Below are 19,550 nucleotides of genomic sequence, written 5' to 3'. Positions count from 1 at the left end.
TGGGGGGGGAGGGGGGGGGGGGGGGGGGGGAGAGGCAGGGTACCACCACAGTCTGAAACTATCAAAAAGACCCCCAACTTCTAGGGAGTGGCCAGAGAAAAAACAATCTGAAATCCTCCTCTATTATTGCAGTATCTTAGCAACTCACAGAATTTTTCAGGTATGTGTCTTGAGGGCACCCTGCTAACTGTAGAAGGGACTGAGACGTACAAAAATGTGACCATGAAAGCAGGAGAAATAGTGGGAAGGGAACGTAAACCCAGGCTTTTGTTCTCTGCACTTCCTGTCCTCATTAACTAAACCATTTGTGCCTGCTGGAGGAATGAAACATAAAACAAGAGAGGGTGACCTAAGAAGAAATGGAAAACTTTTCTCTTTAACTTGAAGAATTCCAACATGATGATGGAGGAATATACTGATCAAACAAGTTAGATAGATATACAAACTTTAATAAATTGGTAAGACTGAATATACTTCAGTAGCATAGCTGCAGCTGTCTCTGCGGCATGGGAGATTGCCTCATCTCTCAAAACCCTAGAGTCAAGCTTCCATACGAAGCAGAAGACCATATTAGGTGGCTACAGAGATGAAAATATTCATAGCAGATGATGAGACAATCAACCACAGCAATACTAATGTGTTTTATGATGGAAGGGCACCACCCTTGGTCCCCTTGAAGTATATGTTAATATTTTTCAACATCTGCTACCCATCTTCTTGATGGTAGGATATAAATGGACTGGTTTTAGCCTCTTTTTGTACTGCCTAGACCTACATCTCAAGGGCCACTGTGAACTGTGCTTTTGCACTACTTTCACCATAATTATTCTTAGGTATCTGTAATTAAAACCATCTGAGAAAGCTACAAACTAGAGGCACCTCAGAAACACAGGCAATTAAAATAGTGATTATGTAAGATGAGCCACAGTGATGACTACAGAATTTTGTCAAACAAATCTGCACCTTAAAAATTCAGACTCTTCTCTTCTTTTTTCCTCGTATTTTTTCAATAGACCTCTAATGAGTTGATAATCAATGAAAGAAAGATCTTCCTATATTCTGTTCTTGACATTCATATGAATACATCCCAGAACATTGGAGTGACTTTCCCATGTCAGACTTCAAGTAATTTTAAAGGGTGCTGACAGTGTTCAGACTTCAAGGTTTGTTAGGAATCAGCAGGATGCATGGGGCTAGATTTGGCACCTGAAGATGCAGATAGATACTCATTAGAATTTCCATAAGTAACTGTGTGCTCAACTCCCACAGTTTCTCATGAATTAATTATCTGATTATCAAAGAAAATCTCAGTAGTTACTCACCCTTAAGGCCTTCCCAAGGCTGCCATTCCAGACATAAGTCTTGATGACAGAAGGTCTACAGTTGTCATGTATTGTGGAAAAAAGAGGGTTTGGACTTGAGAAATGTAATGTTCTGCTGCCAATTATATACCCAGTCTGAGTTGCTGACAGTTTCCTTTTCCTTTCACACTTAGGCAACATCTCTGGTCACAGAAAATGAAGCAAAGGCCTCAGGAAAGAAACAGAAAAATGTATTTTGAGGGAGAAAAGAAGTGAAGCTCTGAGCCAACTCTCAGATGCCTTGTCTGTTGAGAAGATTTAGACAGAATCTCCTGGGTCTGATTTATGAGGGAATATTCTGAGCCAGAATGAATTTCTGGAGATCATAATCTACACAAAATATAACAAACAAAAGAAAGCAGGAATCATGAGTATAAAATAGTGCGTTTACTTTCTTCTTCTTCTGAAACAACTTTTCAGAGTAGTGATGGTGATTCTTTATCATACAGGAGAGCCGTAGCACTGCTGGAAAGAACAGCGGGAGACAACAGGGAGAAAAAATAGGTAGAGAACTGAAAGCACACGAAAATTCAGACCTATAAAATATAGTAGAGGGAAAAACACTTGAAGGTAGAAGAAGACTAAGACACATAATTAATTAGTAATGCCCTATGAAATGAAAACATCATGGGATTTAAAAACAGTGGTGAGTCCATGATGTTGGGTTTCTGTGCTTACTAAGCATATTTTGAGGAGAGAAAGAACTTGCCTATAGGATATTTGTATGTGGATATGTGGGGTGTTGCTTGGGGGAGGGGGTCTTCCTTTCTTCAAAAGATTTTATTCCTTCAGTCTTGGATCTAATGAGAGCCAAATGGTTCCTGGATGTAATTATTTCATAAGGTCTGTTGAACAGACATTAGAACTTTCACCTGCTGTAATCTTAGCTCAAATACAGCTTGCAACAGGGAGGAAGAGTGCAGCGTCCTAGAGCCTTCTGGAATGAAATCTTTCAACTTATAGATAATAAATCACTTAAAGCTGAAAACCACATTTAAGTAACACCTCATTGAGCCTTTTTAAAAACACTTTCTCCTGGTCTACCACATGTATAAATAGAGTTGAATAAAAATGATTTGCCTTGTTAATAATGAGACTAAAAGCACCAGTAGCAGGATAATAATATATGCTTTCAGAAAAATCCTGTTAATGGTCTTTAAAATACTTCCCATTGCTGAGAAAATGGAAAGCTGTGTCTTTTGTTTGTTATACTGGAGGAAGGAAATATTAAAAGAGAAAATCTTCTATATTTTTTAAAGGACAGATTTATTGGCTAATAGGGTAAAGGACCATGTGTTTGAAGGAGCAGGGAGGGACACATTCAGGAAAGTTCTGTCACAGTGAAAGGTACTAATGACTTACTCATTGGGGATTACTAATTTAGATATCCCAGGATGAAACCCTTAGTGTTATAATTAAACACAGAGGGCTATGACAAATATGCCAGGGGATAGAGAGTCGTCTCTTTTTTATTTTTCTCCTCTTTTTTTTTTTTTTTGTCCTTCCTAGACTATTCTGCTCTTAATTGTTCTTCCAGAGTAGCTTTCTAGAAGTGTTCAGAGCCAGACTCACCTGTCCAGAAAAGGCTGAGACTAGGGATTTTTAAAGTGCAGGACTGTAAATGCCAAGAAGAAAGAGAGAGCTAATAAATCAGTTACAACTGTGAGAGAGACACGGAAGAAAAAGCTGTCTCTTCCAAGAATGAGGCAAATTGTTTTGATGGAAGTGTCCGCGACAGTAAAAGATTCTCATCTATACCTGGTTCCCCTGAAAAAGCACTTATATTTGAAAACAAAACCTATGACAAATTACAAAATATTAGCGCAAAGAGAAGAAAACATATTATGAGAGACAAAAGATGGGAAGACTGTTAAGAAGTATCTCTGAAGAAAACCTTTCCTCCACTGTCCCACACTGCAGCCAAGCTGCATGATAGTATTTTGGTTGCTTTCTTTTACAGACATCCCAGAGTTTATTCATACAAAAATTTCTGTGTAGACAGTTAACAACAACCCATGCCTCAGAGATGCCCTTATGTCTTGTGAATATGTTGAGAAAAAAGTCCAATTCTTCTTTCAAATTATCTTGCACAGATTTCTGGTCTTCACAATGAAAAGACCATACTGCAAACCAAAAAACAGTACCACAGAAAATCTTTCAGCAAGGATATCTTGCTGCATTTACCTCTAGGGTAAACTCTGAGAGATGTTGTGGTATCATAACAGGGTTGAAGAGCCAAAGTATTGCTCAGGCATTTCTGAGAATGTACACCTCCCACAGAACTTGCTTCAGAAATTTAAGAAATAGTGATGGTTATTTTTCTATGTCAGGGTATAATAAGGTATTTTACTCAGCCAAGACTTTTAGGAAATGAGACTGAAAAGCAATGAGCCATACTTAAGACACAAGGCACACTGGCAGTGTTCATTAGAAGGAAGTCAGACCTTTTCCTGGTAGATTCAACGTACACAAGAGATCAAAACAATAACCTCGTCCAGCTGCTGTCCTTCTGACAGTTTTCAAGCTGCTTCATCATGCACTAAATCTAACATTAATTGTGTGTAAGTCCATGCAAGAATGCTAATTAAAACAATATACCTATCACATACTCCTATGCCTTCCAGGCAGCAAGAACACAGTAGACAGCTGCTGTTCCAAGTCAGTGTATGGGAGGATAAGAGGTAATTGACCCTGCAGTTGTTAGGTTAATTCACAAAGGGAAATCTCTTGCACAACTGGTGTTTCATCTGCTCTTGCATAAAAAACTGTACCAGAAGCATTCTCTTTATATAAGCTATTTGTATACAGTCATGAAGACTAATTACTTAAATGAGGAGTTCCACAAGCACAGGAAATAAGGAAATCTTGTGCTCCATATATTTCTGCTGCATGCCTGACTGACTTCAGAGTCTAAGAAAGCACAGGCTCCGTTTGAAACTTTTCCTGTGTCTTGGACCTGCTTAAAAACTCTTCCTATGTAGGAGAGACATGAGCACGAACATCTCCTTTTCTCTTCCATTAGGCATAACACACAGGTTCTCTTGCTGTAGCTGGTCATCCATTTTCACAAAGCAGGTAGAAGCTTATTTATCTTTGGTACTTCTACTCCCCTGCTGAATTCCTTTAATAAAGTATTGGTTTCACTGGGAGGAGAAAGGAAGTGCAAAATTAGGAATACACATGGATAGGCACACTGACAGCAAAAGCCGCATGTTACCATAGTCAAGTTAAATACCCCACATGCAGATGTCAGATAAGATAATTTTCTTTACATACATGAGGCTGTTGATTTTACTGCAAGGGTTCCAAAAAATTATGGTTTTCTGTAATAAGCAAACCCACAAAATCCTGCAGGAACCCACAAAAACTTAATTGTACTCACTGTACAGAAGAAAACATGTAGGCCTTAATATGCTGGTTGGGTGGCTTTTAAAATCCATTATTCCCCGACACAGGAAGAAATTATGCTATGCCCCTCAAAGGTTCCCTCCAAGCAGCATGAGATGATTTCCAATTACTGCATGTGTATCTGTTGAAAGGAGCCTAAGCCACAGCATTTGGATTTAAATATGAATCTGAACTGCCTGAAGGTGCTCATGCCTGAGGTTTTGGGTTGTTTTGTTATAGAGACAAAATGACCAACTACGTGTATTTATCTAGATCCCAGTCTAAATTTTATGTGTAAAAGTCAGCAGAGTTTTGGGTTAAGATTACCAAGAAAGAAAAAGTCTTGGTCAAATCAAAGTTAAAGTTTTTGAATATTTCTTATTTAGCTTAAGGGAAAAATTCAGAGGAATTTCTGGAATGTAGACAGGGATGGTTTAGCAAAATTAATTGAAGAGTTGACCCTAACCCTTTGGATGAAAGTCTCAATCAAAGCTTGCTAAAACCCTGATGTTTTCCTTTTTTCTCTTACTTAAAAAACACCTTATAAAATTATAGGGCTATATCCCAAAGCAACTTAACATCTACCCCTGCCCACCAGCATCCCTTGCCTCTTCTGCACCTTGAAAGGCAAGAACATATTTTCATGAAAAGAATTTTTAGAAAACTCAGGCTTATGTATGCAAATACTTACAGCTGATAAGTAGTATATTTTGTCTGAACACTGGATACCTTCTAGAATACTTGAAGTTAATTTGGTTTAATAATCAAGTAATTGGTAAGGAACATAATTTAAGTTCATTAACACAGTTCTGTTTAGACATTTCCAAATTATATGCTCAATGATACAAATTCATGCAACACCTACTTTATCTATTATTCCCCCAAAGGTAGGTTACACTCTTATCTTAGGGAATGAATGGAAAAACATATCAGCTATACCATCTGACATATACAGTAATGCTATCTGCAGCTGTTCATTCTTCAGCTGCTGTTGGGAGCACTTTCCTCCTAATTGGGCAGTAGCCTCTAGTGACTGAGTCATCTACCCACTGTGAGTAAAAGCTGAATATCTTTCATGTTAGCTCAAAGGACAGTGGTTTAGATAGGAAGAAAAAACTTAGTTTAGGTACTGCATTTTTAACTTACATGGGTCCCATAATTTTACTGAAGATACATGGCATTAAATGGTGTTTCCCCCCTTTTCTTTAAAGCATTGGATCTCAGATTTACAAGAAATTGTAGCTTTCATCTTCCTAAAAAGTTTTATGTCTGATTTGTTTAAAAGTTCAGATTTGTAGTGTAGAAACAGAGTCATTACAATCTACTACATGCTAGAATATTTATCATCTTTATTTTACGCTGATTTTGTAATATGCTTAAGGCTCAAAAATAAGTCATTATTTCATGCTTCTGGGTGACTTGATACAGTTATATACTTACACAGAGGAAGAATAGAGTAGCTTAGCAGGGTGTGACTGAACTGCTGACAGACTAAACTTATTTAATTTAGCCATCAGAAAGCTCTTGAGCCTGAACCCTTGGGTTTTTATGGTAGAGCTCAGGTATTCTGCCCTCTTCTTGAGTGCTGTGCTTTAGAAACGCAGAGGAACAAAAAAGGATCCTGGTAAACAAAGGGAGGAAAGGAATCAGTTCACTTTGGGCAGATTTTCAGTCTCATTACTGCTAAATAGTAGAGTATTTCTTATATCATGAACCTAGAAAATGGCCAAGGCTGAGTTAACATGTGCATTACTTATTCCTGATTTTCAAAATAGGTGCAGCAAGTGAAAACCATCTTAAGGCTCCTGTAACCTTACCTAGGAAGCTAGTCTGGCATAGAGAAACTGAGAGATTAGGCAAGTTAAAGCCACCTACTTTCCCCTCTTTTTGCAATTGCATTAATCGCTGCTTCGATGGAGCAGAGGGGGGAGCTTGTATCTGCATTCTAAAGGAAAAAAAACCACAACTGGAAGAGGAGAGACTCAGTCTTGGCATGACTATATCTGCCCATAAAGTGATATGAAACAGGACAATATCTCAATATAGTTTCCAAGTACAAGCAAAAAATAAGCAATCCAAATGGTATATATATTCAGACAGGGGGAAAAGGCAAGAAATATCTTCTGCTCGTAAGAAGAGTAAGACTCTAGAGACCTATACCTTTGAGAAACAACTGTGTGGTCTGATTTATCTCTCATTCAAAACATAAATGGAAGATTTCCTAAGTACATGGAGAAAAAGTCATCCAGAGAACTATGTTTTATGACATCCCAAAATGAGCTAGCACTTTACATGCTACAAAAACACTCAATGATTTGTCATCGAAGTCTCTGCCACTTCGAAGTAACTACATGAATTGCTTTTTACTTTTTGGACAGCTTTCCAACTGACTTTATGGCTTAGTATTAAAAACTTGATGGAAAACACAACATTTGCAGCTGAGAAAAACCCTTTCCAATGGGTTCTCTTCTCTTCTTTTTTGAGAATATCTGCATGTGAAAAAGAGTTGGCTGCTCTCTCATGTAGCTGGTGTTAGGAGACTAATCTGTTAGGAGAGTAAGGACCTGCTGACAATTGCGAATCAGCCTAAGCCACATGCATTTCTCTTTCACGTCTACTTGTGCCTTAGAGCCTGCACCAAAGCAGTGAAACACATCTAAAACAAAAATATTACCTGGATGGGATCTATGGGCCAAAAGAAACTTCTAGGCAAAACTGAATCTGCATTTGGCAAAAATTAGAGTGAAGACAAGACAGCCTGAAGCTGGCGTTTTTAAATCTGAGTAAATCCTGGCACAGCCATAGGCTAGTTTAGCCTGTTAACTCAAAAACTGTCTGGACCAATTAAGAATAGGTTTTTCTTCCCAGTTAGTAGCTAATTAACAGAAAAGAATTTCAGGTGACTTAAAACTCTTCAAATGACTGCCCAGGTTGAGACAATAGTAACAGGGGAATCAAAAATGTAGGGGAAAGGAGAGGAGGGTCTGTGGAATAATTCATCCAGCTAAGGTAGGGGTGGCAGTAGTTTCCAGATACACGTGCTCCCTCTCTAGAGGAATTCTCTGGGGTATGGGAACCACGGTTCAGAGGCCCTTTTCTCTCAGTCCACATCTCGCAACAGATTTTATGTCTCTTACTTTTCAGATTTATATCCAAACCCTTTGTTTATAGGCTTTTTTCTAAACTATTTGACTAGTGAATGGCACGGGAAGAGGAAGTAGATTCTGCTGTCTAACAGTTAGATACCCAGGATGGCTGTAGCTGTAGCTCCAAGTTAGGTAGAAAGATGTTTGGCTCATTGTTTCTAGCATCTTAGTTGAATACATATAAGTTTACTCAAGCTATTCTTTCTATATAAAATGACTGGAAAAAAACAGAAAACAATTCTACAGTATTTTTATTTCTGGTTGACTCAATCTAATTTTCCAATGTTTATTTGTGGTTTCACCAGCAAACTGAAACATCAGCTACTTGTAATACCTCGGTCTTTGCTGGTATTCTAACCATAATCACTGATCTTAAGAAAAAAGCTTTTCTCTTAATAAGACTGCACCTGTATGCATGAAAGACTTTGCTTTTAGTTACTTAGCTGTTAACAGCCTACATAAAATATATGACTTCCAAGGCTGGTGTGAACAATGCTCAAATGTTCTTTCTTGGCTGCAGATATCAGCAGAGTACTTCAATTAGTTAAACTGAGAGATTACTTAAAAAAAAAGGAAAAAAGTGTTTGGGTGGTTTGTTTGGTTTTTTTTTTGATTCCTATAAAGGAAGGTCCATGTTTTAAAGACTATTGTTTTGACCTGTGGACTTTGATTTTGGAAAATGATTGTAATAAGACATGATTTGTGACAACAGGCCTATTCATTCATTGTTTTTAAAAGCACATTTGCCACAAGGTGGCAAACTATGTCTACAGGTTTAAATTGAAAACAAGATTGTAGAGGTGTCAAGACATCTCTGAAAATCTTTTATTTCCTGTGCTCAAATAGAAAACAGTATCATATCAATACCTGATGTATCTTTACTGTGTGTGGAGAGGAAGAAATTTTGTTCTGATGAAACAAGACAGCATGCAGAGGGGGAAAGAGGCATTCATCATGCTGATGCCTTTAACTCACCGCTTAACTCACAGAATATGCATTTAAACAAACCTTTCAGATCGCCTTGAGAAAGTACTCTATACTGCATAAGAAAAAAGTATGAATCTATGGAAGCAGCTGCTAAACTTGTGAATAATAATTAACATAATTATAGGGCTTGACTTGATGGAACTAAGTTTTGCACTGTGGTCAAAACTTCTCCAACCTAATAGGACATTTTGAATGGTATTCCATGAGGACTGGACTTATATGACATACAAAAGCACAGGAAGACTCTTTTAAAAATCTCTTTTAAAGAAATAAATGAACAAACAAACAAAATTCCATAGCTAGATGATGCTAAAATATGCAGGTTGCAAAGATAAGTGTAAAGGTACAAGTGAATTTCATTTGTGTGTGTGTGTTAAATGGAATAGAGAGAAGGCAGATGGCACTGTTATTGGAGTATCAAGGAGAAAAAAAAAAGCAACAACAAAAAGCAACCTTTTTGGTCTTTAACAAAAGGCTTTTACAACAACAATGAATGTTTAATATGTGTGGAGTTCCTTATGGAGAAATCTGTAAGAAAGGAAGAATTCTGGACAGGTTCCACTTCTGCCTTTTATTGTTTCACTGCAGCTGCATTTAGTATTCTGGTGTTTGATAACTTTCTGATTGTAACCATCTAGATTAACTCATGCAACTGTAAATAGCAATGCAGATAAGCCACTGTTCTGAACCAAGGAACATGTGCAGTTTGAAGAAAACTTTCCGGTATTTTATCAAGAGATAACTAAAATGCCTTAGGTGACCTGTTGGGTGTTTAAGGAAAACAAGACAACCAAAAAGAAAAAAAAAAAACAAACAGCAAATTTTCAGTCGATTCTAGGAGGGCAAATGCTTCATAGTAGGATTGTTAGGACATGAATAAGAAAAACTAGAATGTGGATGGAAAGGAAGAAATTGGCTTTTGGAGCCTAACTTTTAGGTGAGGGCTTTACAGTACCTCTTCAGAGGTACTGAAAGAAAAGTCTGGGATTATTATTCCTTCCCTTTCTGAGATTCTACATTTAGGGTTTTTTTCCTATCAGATCCAGTCACATTGTATGCAAATGCTTTTTGATCAATCCAAAGTAAACACTTAAGTGAGCAAACCCTGAACTAGTAGGAGTCATGTTAGGCTGCCCTCTCAATATGGAGTTAAGTGACAGACCTGCTCTAATGGCTCTACAAATGATCCAGGCAGAAGGAGTCTTTAAATAGTTGACAGTTAGCGGATCTTTCCTTCTCATTTCTGAGGCATTCCAGTGCTAATGGAAAAAACAGGAGAAAGAAAAAAAAATTATGTATCCATTCCACAGAGACTCTTCCTTTATCTGCCATGTCAAAACTTCATAAATGTGCAAACCCTCACTGACACTAAGGAGTTAATGTCTAGGATGATATCCAGCTTTGGGTCTTTCAGACTTTGGGCTTACAAGAAGACTTAAAACTTAAAAATTATGAACTCCGCAGTGGATTAGTGTCATCATGCTGTTGATAAAGATTCACAGTCCTTGGAAAGACAAGTTTGGTTTACTACATGAATGTACTTTTTGTAAGGAAGACTTTATCCTGTGACACAGATTTTCAGATTGAAGTACCTAAAACTCTTGCCTCTGCCTCTGGAGTTTGGTGGCTAAAACCCCAGTCTCCTAATAGTTCACAGCTACTGAGTTATTGCTCTAAACAGCTATGCAACACATCTGCAAACAAGGACAACTGAGTGCAGGAATCCTTAACTGCTGATGAGCAGCTCAGTGGTGCCAGCAGGCATGGATTGCTGTGAGAGACTGTAATCACAATAAAGTCAATAAAATCTGAAACCCAGTACAGGGCCTCTGCTCAAGGAGATCAGTAAGGCATCAATGCAGAGCATGTGGCACATGGCTAGAATGTGATTTCGTCTCTAAATATGAATTGCAGAGTTCAAGTCGACAGGTAACAAACACCTACGTTAGAGGGAATGTAATGTCCTGGCCAACTGCAGATGAAAGTTTTCCACTTTCATGTGTCATTAGACTTACATAACCAATGATGTGACCTGACTCTAGGTTCAGAACGTTCAGCTTGTGATCTAGGTGCAGCTAGCACTGAGCAGCAGATGTTGCCGTTAATCTGTGAGAGAGCACATAGGACAATAAGTTGTGCATAACAAGAAGATGGATACAAAGAAGTGAGATTACTGTGTTAATAATAAGTTAATAATTAATTATTCAGAAGAAAACACCAGCAGGAAAAAGTATATATTCTGAGGAAAAAAGGTAGATTCAGGTGATGGTAAATCAGCAATACTGAGGATCAATTTATTTCAAAGAATGGCAGAACTTAACGCTTTGGCACTTCACTGATGGCAATATGACCAGCAGACACTCATCAGGTGACTGTACTGCTGTGTGTGAATAGATATTAGCCTAGTCTATATCTTGCCATATATCTATCTATCCCAGGACAAGCCATATCTTTTCCTCACAACATATTTGTCCCAGCCCATGCATATATGCACTAGCTATTAAATAATTGTGGTGTGGCTGCAAGTGCTGTGCCTGATCCTGCCCTCAAGTCTCCACACTCGACAAAAGAAGCCAAAATGAAAATGACCCAAAGATTTGGGATCTCCAAAAGAGATTTGAAAGTTATGACATATACGAAAAATGACTGTGATCTTGATTGAATTAAACAGACAGACAGATGTTTTGAGCCCTTGCTTCTTGTAAAACTTCAGTTTTGCTTTTCTTTAGGTTTAGCTACTCTCTATTTATTTTTTTGGCTGCACATATATATTTTGATAGATATAAAGTTACATCTTTTCAATTCTATTTCTCTCTGATTACCATCGGAGAGATTTTCTTGGACAGCATGTGGTACTTGTCCTTTTGTGCAAATATAACTTATTGTTTAAATATAGCACTGCTGATTGCATTGCTTTAATGAAATTTGTTTAATTAAGAACCTTCTCCCAAACCTTCCAGTCACACCACTTTCATTAGTTTACTCTGGATGTAACCGATCAATGTATAAAGGTTAATATGGACCAATATCCATGTGACTGACTTAGAGGTTTAAATTGCAGTTCTAAAGTGCTTGATGTTCCACCTCGTTCTAACTGTTTTTGTCATCTTCAAATGTTATTGTTACCAAAAAGCATTAAGCTGAGGCTCCAAAAATTTTACAAGTTATTCTTTCATTTCAGCTGACTGACTTACTCATGCCAAATAACTGTCCCAGAGCAAGTACATGTTGAAAGAGGAGAATGTGTGCTGGGAGGAAGATCTGCCTCATGTTCAGTTAATTATGGGCGGCAACCCATCAATCAGGCACAGCCCTTGAGAAGGCCTTCAAAGTAGATAAACTAAGTACCAGACACACCCAAGACCTGGACTTCCAGCACAGAATTTCTTTTTCTATATAATATAAAATAGTGTACGTATCTGTAAAAAAAAAAGAAATTCAAACAGTTGCATGTTAAGATTCTAACAATAGCATTGAGAGAAATAAGAAATGTGATTTTGATCTTGTGGTGATTTGTTGGCAAGAATTTTGTTTGGAGCTTTGCTGAATTCAAGTGCAAAGGTCAAACAGCAGAATGAATTCATATTTTCTGGTTATAGATGCAATTTAGCCAAGAAATATGTCTATTAGAGCATATAATGTATAATGTCTACTATAAAGAAGTCCAGCTGGGTTCAGTTATTGGAAACTTTTTCCTATTTCTATTCTTTCTATGTCTGTCCAGTAATTTCTCCTCTATATCTATAACATGGAAGTGCTGTTAGTTCTGCATTCATAATAACAATATTCTGTTCTCATACACTGTTTTCCCTTGTTAGATCTACATAGAACAGCTTACAGAAGGTACTACTTCACATGGATGAAAAAATTTGGCATTACATTTCTTGGAAACATTTTCTAGAAAATACATCTTATACATATGAACTTATGGACAATTCTGCTCTTCACAATTGCTCTGCCAAGTCCATTGACCAAATCTGTAGGTAAATGTAACACCTTCTATTAAAGCAACTGGTACAGCTGTGGGGAAAAACCTCAAACTAGTTTAGAGAAGTCTTTCTTTAGGTTGACAGTGAACAACTTGACTGAATATATCTGATGTTTGTTTAGAGAAAATAAGTTTGGTTTGCATTTAGCTGAATTTATGTAACAGGAATATAAATTATTGTAAATTCCTATACCCACAATCTTAGAAAGAATTGGACCCTGGGATAAAGAATAAAAGAAGTTAAGGCATGTGTACACAACTTCTAAAAGATCTTCAGGCATTTAGGTCCTAAATAAGATTTAATGTCTATGAAATACAGGTATCCAAGTCTCATATCCAGAACTGGCTGAGATCACGTAAGTTATTTTGTTGGGTAATCCATAGGAAAACTTGGAGTTACTCCCATATGCTCAAAGTCTGAATTTGATCCTTCACCTCAAAACTACTTGAAAATTCTTCCTTGGGGATGATTTTTAGGGGATAAGTGATTAATAAATCAAGATGCTAAGCACTACCAGCTCCTACAAAGGTTAGAAGTGCCTCGGTGCTGTACCTCCTAGCTGAAAGTGTCAATTATTCCACTTCAAGGCTTCTGCTTTATTTCTGGTTTTTAAACAATAATAGACTTTTATTGCTTTTGGCAAACAGTGAACATGTCTTTGATATAACACAGTCCCTAATATTGCACACAAAAGGGATTTTGACATGAAAATTGTAGTATCTTTGGATCAGTCTTTAGGAAAACCAGAGGAGTATTAGGCTTTTATTTTTTGTTTTCTCTACCAATTATATATCTAAATTCTTCCATGAAGAATGTCTTGATAGAACAGAACAGAACAGATAAGAAAGATTCTTTCTCTGTATGGTGGTAGGAGATTATAAAATACCTTAGTAACAGAGTTTAGAACCATGAAAACATATCTTTTGTTAACATTGGGGAAGTAGTATTTTCCCCTTCATTCAAAAACTGATGATCTTCAAGAAACAGACTTTTTGAGAAATGTAGAAGAAAAGTGAAATCCTCTTAAAAATTCCGCAGAGCCAGTTCCTGACAAGTTCAAACAGTGATGGGTAGCACTGTCTGAACTGTGGCCCAAGATTCACTGTTCTGTGACCTGGAGAATAGTGTTCAGGAGCTTTTTAAATAGTGTTTTCAGTTAAGGGAGCAGATAAGAGAATATGATGATGTAGGGCAAAAAAGTTTTAGTTGACAACCCATTGATTTAACATTTGGTGAAATCCTGTATTGAAGCATGTTTTAGTCTTTTTCTAATCTATTAGATTAAGAGTTTTGTTCTATTTTATTACAAATAGGGACTCTAGTAATACCACTGCTCTGCAGTTAGTCTTATAAATAAGATCAGAAGCGTATTATGCTTACTACAATATAATCAATATAAATAGAGAGAACTCTTGCCCCCAAAAGTTTGAAGTGGAAGACGACAGAAATATTTTGGTGCAATACTGGAGAACATGTGTTTTCGTGTTCAGGCACATGACTATAAGACAAACCAGGCACAATCATCTTGCATTTACTGGGGGCTAAGGATGTATTAATGATTGGGCACTCCACCTATGTAATCCTTTAAGTCTCCATATCAGGAAGCACTGGTTGGTGACTTTAGTTAGGGACATATCTGTTCTTCAGCATACTTGTGAACCCGAATAAAACCAAAGGACATCATTGTGTAGAGAGAAATTATGAAGCCTGTACTATTTAATACAGTTTAGAAAATTGTGTTTCTCCATGTTCTTCCAAACTAGATGAGTGAAATAAAAACAAGGAGGAAAACTAAACTGCACAAAACACAGCCCTGCTTCTGAAGAAAGAAACAGGTTGCAACTCAGCAGCTGGAGATCATATTTTGTGGAACAAATCTCGTGTTGTTCCTTGATGTAGAAAGGAGACTGTTGCTGTGTCCTTCCCTTCGTATAAAGCTGAGGGTGCCTAAAGAGGTGCTAACCAAAGCTGAGGAGGGACTGATCAACTGCAGAAAGGTAGGAGACAGAGGGCTGAGAAATAGTAACATGATGAAGAGGTGTATGCAGGTTTCTCCTCCCCCAAGCAATCTGAAGACATGTTCTGTTAGGTCTGTGACTTGTTCAAACATCTTTTTTAGTGGAACAGTGATCAGATATTGTACCAGCTAAGAATGCCAATGGAGATTGGAAATGTGTAGCAATAAGGGTCAGATAGGTGTACCTAGGCAGAGAGAGGAAGAATGCAAACCTGAAATGGGATCATCATGGAACAGCTGTCAGAAGAATGAACAAATGTTCCAATATTATTCCCGCTTCACTTACACACATTTAAAAAGGAAATTAATATATTTTGAAATATTATATCCAGAGTGGTTTTGGGGGTGGGGGGAATGGGAGAAAAGGGCAGGCAATATTGTCTCATTCAGACTAATATCAGAAATATCAAGTTAGAGATATGCATAGTCATGCACCTTTATTGGTTTCATATCTGTTAAAGCACGTGTCTTGTGACTTCCCTGCTTGAAGGAATTAAATATTTGTTTTGAACACACAGAGCCATTTACATCTTACTTATGATTTGAGCCTGCAAATATTATGTTGCCATGGATGCTAGACTCAGATACTCCAGGAGTTTTTCAGTAGACATTTCAACAAAAGCATGAAAGATAATTGTTTCTTTTAATTATTATTTTTCTCAAAGAAGAGTCTGTCTGCAGCAGGTACAGACCTGGTCACTCAGCTGTTTTCTCCAGCAACAGGAGCAGTGCTATACTGTTGAGATGAGGTGTAAATTCCACAGAAGTGTGGCTCAAGACTGACATCTGGTTTTTAAAAGTTCAGGTCAGTAATGGGAAACAAATTAAGTATGCTAAGCCCCTGTTTAAAGGATTTAATATATTAGTAAATCAACAAAAACAGAAAAAAAAAAAAAAAAGATGGAAAGAGAAGCAGCAAGCCACCCAGCTCAGTGTAAACATCTTATAAGGTATTGGACTTAGATGCAGAAAAGATACGCAAAGGCACAAACAACTTTTCAAAATCATTGTCTATATTTCAAAGAAAGAAGATGGTGAAGGGCTGTATCCAAATTCCACTGAGGTCATTGGAAAGTCTTGTGTTTACTTTCATGAGGTTGGATCTAGCCTTAAAAGCCAAGCTGGTTTCCTCATATTACATGACAAATGTTGCTCAAGAGAAAGGAAAAGTACAGATAGACTGAGGTGTGTAGGCTATGCTTGGCCAGCTGGCATGGAATACCTTGCTGATGATGGTTCTGGGCAGATGGTTGGTTTGGATGTCTGAAAGTTATTAGATTTCCACTATGCCACAAAAAATCAAAAGATATCTGAGGTAACAGTTTGGGGCCAGCACAGACTGATGCTCCTGGATCATTGTGGTTCTTGCCCCAAGCATTAGAGGATTTGTCTTTTAAAAGATTCTGGAAAATAAAGAACTGTTCCTTCAGAGAGCATCTGAAACAAGAATGATCTGGGATCTTTCTAACCTGCTGCACTTGCCTCAGAGGTACTTTGACCTAAAGCTTGTCGTCTAGCTCATGGCCTAGCTAAGAAGCTTAGTTAGACTTCTGCAGAACAGATATGGCTTCTCTGCCTACTTTGACTGTGCAAGTGTCCCAGAAAGTTATAACTGGGCTCAGGAGGCTTCATGTGCCAGCTGTTGCTGATGTTTGTCCCTCTCAAGTCTGATTTAACCTGCCTCTCCCTCTGCCAGAAAGCCTGCTTCCCCTTTCATCCAGGTTTCTTATTCAACTCCACCCACTTCTGCACAACCTTTCCTTTCCCATGAGCAGAGCAATCTAACTTAATGCTTCTTCTGCTGAATAGCAGAATCAAATGTTTTCAAATTTGCCTTTATCTGGAGCCACAGCAATTGAAGGTTGATTAAAAAAAGAATTTAAAAGAAAAAAGAACAAGCTTTTTAAAGCATATCTGGCCAGTATAATAGCTTTTTTTTTTTTTTAAACTAGTGCCTTTCGTATTGCTGAGCCAAACATGAAAAAAGCTTGACATTCTTTCGCTGTTGAAAGATGCAAAGAAAAATACAGCATTTTCTCTTTATTTAGGATTGTATCTTCCCTAGATAGTCTCCAGTTCAGGGAAATAGGATGTTTATGTTTTCTAACATGAACTATTGGATGATTAAAAGGACCATGACCATGGTTAGGACTAATTGACAGGAAAGCAGATATTTTTGAAAAAGGGATAATCTGCAAGAAGAGTCCCAAATTAATAGGCAAGAGGAGATCTAGCAGCAGGAAAGGAGAACATCTAATGACCAACGAGTAGAGGAATAGTTGAAAAAGATATTTAAGAGATCACAAGAAGGGTGGGGTTGGGTGAACTGGTGGGAGAAAAAACTTACATTATCAGCCAAAAAGAAAACTTTGAAATTACCTTCAAAAGCTGTTTCCAGTATTTCATTTTTCTTATTATCAGCAAGTCTTGGTGGAAAAGAAACATGAACTTTTTAATTGAGAGAAAGTAAAATAGATAGCCTGATATCAATTTTAACAAAAGACGACTGCAGCATAATACTGCTACAGGCAACAGTAAGGCTAATGTCTTTAAGCCAGCTAAATCATGAAATGTTTATCTAACTTTCAAGACCCCCACAACTATCATCATTTCTTTTTGTGATTTCTCTCTTACCATTCCTTTTCCTTAGATGTCCTGTTGATGTTTCAGGGCTGACTTTAATGTTCTCCCAAAGGAAATAGCTGAAAGATCCAATATGGTTTCTTCTTTAGAAGCCAAGAATGTTTTAGCTCTTTCAACGTTTTTTGCATGGAAGTAGGAATAAATGACATGTGGAGACTGCTTCATATCACTGCTAACAATTTGACGTTACTTTCCTGAAATACTTTATTTATATAAGAATCAAGTTTTAAATAAAGATACATCTCTTACAAAGCATATTTATGTGTGATATTCACTATTTGCCAACAGCTGTAGATTGTGAACCTTGGAACATATTTAGATCACACTACCAGAGCCATAGGTATTATTTGGTTTCTCTAAGCTTGCTTTGCATCTGATTGGCAAAGTTCCAGTCTTTTTTCAAAAGCAGAAGCCTAATAAAAAAATGTAAAGAACATTGTTTTGACTTTGCTTCTTTCTGATGTTCCAGGAGCAGTTACACACACTGGTGTGAAGAAACAGTTGAATAGATACACAAGAGTATGTTGGTGACAAAATAGGTAAGAAGTTTGCTTTCCTGATCAATCCCTCAGCAGTCAGTAATATACCCAGGGGACAGGTTCATTACATGTGAATTTGATCAAGCTGCTGTTAAAGTTGGATTCTGGACAAACTGAACTGCTTGTTGAGTGAACCGCTCAACATCAAAGAGAAGCTTACACATTATGCTGTTTTCTCAGCTCTACCCAATCTCTTTGTTCTGAGGTATAGCCTTATTTACGTGTATTCAAAACCAAATGTGAAAATGGAATTGCCAGCGACAAAACTGAAATGTTTCCCCCAGTTAAAATGTGTAAAAATGGCTATTTTATTTCTTTGCTGGAATCTTCTGCCCATTATTCTAAATCTTGAGGTAGTATTTTCTTCTTTATTATTTTTTTATCATTAATATTTTCCTGTCATCTTGCCAGCAGAATATGTGACTGCTTGGACCTGGATAATGATTGTTCCAGGGCAGCCTAGATCACTGTGATGGTACCATGTTTCACTAATAACTAGTCTACTAATATTAAGAGATGTAATAGACAGAGCCCTGCACGTTGCAAAATATCTTCAAGAAGCAAGGCAAATTACTGCAACCTGAGTTTCATATTTGTAAAAGCAGACATTTGCAAAGACCTGAGCTGGTTATTTCAGTCATGTTGCTCTCCCTGTGGTAAGTGTAACGTAGATGTATTCTGAAAGTTCAGTGTTTTTACTGGCATTATAAAGATCTATCTTTCTAGGACCCTAGTGTGAGAGACTGAAAGAGTTAATGTCTCAAACATTGTGGCGGGGGGGCAAGTTCTGCACAGCGAGGAACCCCAGGTGAAAAGAAGCCGATCAGCACCCATCAGCACAGGATGGGAGGCCGGTCCGTGCGCAGTTCCCTGTTCTGATGTGCTGAGCGGGGCAGCTCACCGTGCACGGCCAAAGATCAAACCAGGGTCATGCCGTCAGGGAAGGGGAAGTTGTCCCCCAAATGGCCCCTCAAGCCCACCAACCCATTTCCCGAAGGTTCTGAAAACACAAACCGTGCATGACACCTAATTAGCCTAACGAGTTTGAGTACCCGCCCGAAGGAGGGGCAAAGAGATGATAAAAGCACACAAACTGAAGCCCCGTGTGTGTGCGCCCACCCGAGCGGGACCCCCCAGCTGACTGGAGCAACACTGGACCCAGGACCGGTGAAATATTTATCTTTTTTTTTTTCCTCTCTCTCTTTCACTTTTTTTTTTCCCATAATCCCTACACCTCATCCCTTTAGACATAAACCCCTGACTGGGACTAGGAGAGGATCCAGCCACCCCCAGGCTCCTCTCTGAGGAGGAGTCTAGAAAGCAAGGGGGTTTGCTCTGACCCTCATGACTCCTTATTTTCTTCCCTGAATTGATCCCCAAATAAGCAAGACCTGTAGTATATGTTTGGTGACATAAGGTTACCACAGGTTACACAGTTTACTGAAGTAGTTTCATGCCAGTTCTTGTGAAAGACCCCACCA

Source organism: Haliaeetus leucocephalus, unplaced genomic scaffold (assembly GCF_000737465.1).
Source record: "Haliaeetus leucocephalus isolate CR32 unplaced genomic scaffold, Haliaeetus_leucocephalus-4.0 Scaffold751, whole genome shotgun sequence".
Taxonomy (NCBI): domain Eukaryota; kingdom Metazoa; phylum Chordata; class Aves; order Accipitriformes; family Accipitridae; genus Haliaeetus; species Haliaeetus leucocephalus.
The sequence above is the reverse complement of the archived record's forward strand: the minus strand, read 5'-3'. Positions refer to the sequence as shown.